Source organism: Octopus sinensis, linkage group LG2 (assembly GCF_006345805.1).
Source record: "Octopus sinensis linkage group LG2, ASM634580v1, whole genome shotgun sequence".
Lineage (NCBI taxonomy): Eukaryota > Metazoa > Mollusca > Cephalopoda > Octopoda > Octopodidae > Octopus > Octopus sinensis.
In genome coordinates this window covers 152,321,267-152,325,967 of record NC_042998.1, presented here as the reverse complement: position 1 = coordinate 152,325,967, position 4,701 = coordinate 152,321,267, and the positions used below count along the sequence as shown (strand labels likewise).

Genomic DNA, 4,701 nt, shown 5'->3' with positions numbered 1-4,701 from the left:
CATTGTTTCAAATATATACGATTTCTATGATTCTACAAAACATTATACACAATATTAAATATTTTCAGTCATCCAATTTCTATTAAGCACAATCTTAACCCTAACCTAAAACACTCATTCTAAATGCTTACAGCAAATCCTATCTTTAAATCCTAAATATAAGGCCTTATCTCAAAACTGTAAATCAACTTATCACTGATTCTTTAATCCTAATAGTGACTCAAATACTTCTCTTAAATCCTAACACCAATCCCTAACCCTAAGATTGTTTTTGTGTAGAATAGTAATATGCTACGTTTAAAACATACACGTTTGGAGAAAAACATTTGAAAAGTACCATCGGGTACATGCCCTGAAATGCATGGAACAAAAATGATAAAATATCAAGAAATTTTTTGGAAAATATATGGAAGTCACGTGGGACATTTTTCCGCTACTTTGTAAAGCAATATTAAAAGACCAGACATACCGACCGACATAGAGCACCTAGGTATCTGCAAAGAATAATTTGTGTTATCAATAAAAGAGAGAGAGAGAGAGAGAGAGAGAGAGAAAGAGACAGAGACAGAGATAGATAAAAAGAGAGGAGAGAAGTTAGATGGTACAAATAGTAGAAATATATAACTCAGATCATAAAAGCACGACATACACACACACACACACACACACACACACACACACACACATACATACATACACACACACACACACACACACATTTATATAGTTTAATTAGAGCTTGGGTTGTCCGGAAAGTTCGTGCCGATTTATAGTAGCTTACCTTTCGACTTATTTTAGAACATGGTTGAGTCCATAAAATAGGATTTGACTACACCTCCATTTAGAACAGTTATTCAGGTCTCTGCAGTATAGTCTTAATGGTAAAAATTTCAATTTATTGACTTTTTTCTTTCCTTTAAAAATCGGCACGAACTTTTCGGATAACCCAATATTAACACAAATTCACATTAATAAAGAAGGAAAGTGTAGTGCTCGTTGTGAGCCATATTCGAAATAATATTATTATGGAGGCAACACAGGCGAAGTCTAAAAGAACATAATTGAAATATGCATCCAAAACTTATATAAATACATATATTCTCTATAAAATGGAAATAAAAGTCCAAAATACACAAATATGTATAAATAGACAATATCAATGCAATGCATAAATACGATTGAATTTATATATATATATATATATATATATATATATATATATATATATATATATATATACCGCAAATCCCCGAGTATAATAAGCAGGGAATTGAAAAACCTAACCCTAGTGTATAATACGCACCCCTTTTCTAACTTGAGTCGTGCGTAATTAAGCCTGCAGCACCTAGTCGAAGAAACACTTCCGCACATAATAATGGTGATGTTCTTAACTGTTATATGGGATTATAAATATGTTTGCAAATTGTTTTTGTTACATGTTATTCTGTGTTCTGAATACTTTTATTTTAATAAATGTTGCTTACTTTTATGACTTCATTGTTTTCTGGCTTAGTTTAAGGTATTTTCGCGCCCGACATCATAAAATGCGCCTGAACAAACATTGCCGGAGAGCAAATAGAGACTCAGACATGAAAATATTTTTTATTTTTAACCTCGTATATAATACGCACTAGGGATTTTGACCTTTAAATTTTGGGAAAAAATGCGGATTATACTCGAGGATTTACGGTATACACACACATATTGCATGAATGATATTTTCAACTGCATCTGATTGTTCAAGTGCTTCAATTTTGTATATCTACATATATTTATTCGATTGCTGACATTTAGCAACGGTTTCTCCCAAACAAAAGATGCATAATTTTTCTTGACTCAAAAGGACAATTATCTGGTTCCCATCCTTATAAGTAACCGAATCTTCCTGGTGCGTTTCAAGATTCAAGGCCAGCAATTTTGAGGGAAGGAAAGAAATCAATTTCATCGACCTTTAGACTGACTCTTTATTTTATCGATCACCGAAGGAATGAAAAGCAAAGTTGACCTTGGCGGGATTTGAACTCAGAATACAATGAGTTGGAAGATACGCAGCTAAACGTTTTGTCCAACGTGCCAACGACTCTATCAGCTCCCCCCTTATATATATAATATATGCGTATACTTTTTATACTATGAATAATATATGATATATATAACTATAATTATATTTTGTGTATATATATATGTTTTGTAATATATAATATACATATAATAACTATAATATATTCCAGATAAAGCGAACTTGTTATAAGATTCCTGATTGCTATAATTGGTGAGTGATGAGTTGAACTACAATATTTCTGGAACAATATATGGATTCTGTCAAGAAACTTTTCCTATCAACTCACTCCACAAAACGTTCAATTTGATGGTGAAGCATGAATGACATGATGGCGATGTAACAGCCTTGACGTTATTGGTTCCTCAACGAACCAGTGGGTTACATTTTCACAGAATTTTAAGAACAACAAATTTCATACGAAACTAATAAGAAATAAATGGTCTGGTATGGTAATCCCTCCTAGCGGGCAACCAGAATATAATGATGTGCGTTATCTATTAATACATAAGCAACCAGTATCTTAGACGGTTTAAATCAATTGAAGGCTTTTGAGCTGAGGTTGAACTAAAACAATAAATGAAAAAGATTTACTGTAACCTAAAGAAGAAATATTTTGGTTTACATCGTCAAAACAGCAATCAACAGACTCGTTGATGCGTACCTTTAAAAGAGAAATGGTCTATCATGTTGGGTTGAGTCCTTTGACTGAATAATGGCGTTGGTTGGTTGTAAATGGAGGCTGTAGTTATTTAACCCCAGGTCAATTCTGACTGAGTAGGTTTATCGTGAATGATTCACCTCGTTTATTTTTATAGCTAATTACAACTGCATTATCTGATGTAACCTTTCTAGATGGTAAGGTATGAGGACAATTTGGTTTCTATTGTGAATGACCATTCAAAAAAGAAGTGAGGAACAATTTAGAAACCGGAGTGAAGAACGTAAGAAATGTGTCGCGCCATGTCTGCAGATAAAAAAATTATGTAATAAAGTAATACAAGTAATATAGGTACAAATTTTAAAATTTGGACATTCAAACTTGCATTAATTTTCTTTTTTTTTGTCTTCAGGCTTAAACACATACACATACAAACACATACATATACACACATGCGCGCACACATAGAATTACACATATGCACGCACACATACGGATGCATGCTCACGAGTACACACACATTATTATTATAAAACAATTTTAATAAAACAATGGCCCATGTACTGACTTTCTGACTATACTGAGAGTTGAGTCAAAAATTGTTGTGTAGATGTGACTGGAACTTCAAATTTCGCCTGTCGTCTTATTCAACTAGTGATGTATTCTTTATCTAGAGGTGTAGGGAGGAAATGTTGGTACGAAACAAATTATAAAACTCATTATATACTCTTCATACTTTCGACCCGGCTTTCCTTCTTACACAAAACACAAATAGGGAAAGAACTTGAAGTCCCAGTAAATTACATTTCAGAGTAACGTGGGTTTCTCACTTCTGATTTAGCGGTACACCTCTATGGCTGGTATCGGTCGAAATAGTATTTGGTGGCTGACTGAAAATGAAGTGAACGACTTTGTCATGTAATTCAAGTCAATCCTTCGTAGAAAAAAAAATCACGCGAACTCACCTCTTCTTCAAAGGCAAAAAACCCAACTTAGTTTATTTTACAATTTTTGTTATGATGTAAGTATTGCCGAGAAAGTCAGAGGAAAAAAATGAACTCACGATCAAATAGCTCACTAGCTTATCCATTCAGCCACTCGATTCTCATCATTCCTAGAAATGGTACAAATCGGTAATTTGTAATTTAAACACTTTGTAAACAGACGAGAGACATTTTTAATTAAATCTTTTCCTCCCGTCATTTGATGATCTGTTATGATTTTTCCGTCGGTTTATTAAAATAATTATGTCTTATATTTGTAGTCGTATCTCATTTTATAAGTGTGTGTCTGTGTGCCTCTGACTGTCTGTTTGTAAGCGTCTATATACATTTGTATATGCTGTGTGTCTATAAATGTATATATGTATGTTCATATGTATATATGTACATACGTACGTATGCATGTATTTATCACCATATAAATATATTTCTCTTTCAGATACACATATACGTATTTACATATGTATGTATGCATGTAAGTATGTATGTATATATGTATGTATATATGTATATATATACATACACACACACACACATATATATATATACTACACATATTGCATATATACATACATATAATATATATATACATATATATATATTACATATATACGTATATGTATATCTACATATACCTATTTATCTATATATATCTATCTATCTATCAATAAATATACACATATACATATACATACATACATACACACACACACACACACACACACACATATATATATATATATATATATATATATATATATATGTGTATATATATTCTCACATGTACCTACATAATTACTCATATACGAAATGTAAACTTACATTTTCAAGAATTGAGTGTATGTGTGTGTGTGTATATATATATATATATGTATGTATGTATATATATATATATATATATATATATATATATATATATGCATATATATATACGTATGTATGCATGTATGTATGTTTGTATATATATATATATATATATA

General features: G+C 31.4%; 1 long non-coding RNA gene across 1 annotated transcript; it reads right to left on the bottom strand.

Annotated features, from left to right (window-relative positions):
• Positions 1–2,634: 2,634 nt before the first annotated feature.
• LOC118761984 lies at positions 2,635–3,675 on the bottom strand. The gene is made up of 2 exons (XR_004997774.1): positions 3,289–3,675; positions 2,635–3,026 (listed from the first exon to the last, which is right to left on the bottom strand). It is a non-coding gene; the product is annotated as an uncharacterized LOC118761984 (long non-coding RNA).
• Between the last annotated feature and the right edge of the window lie 1,026 nt (positions 3,676–4,701).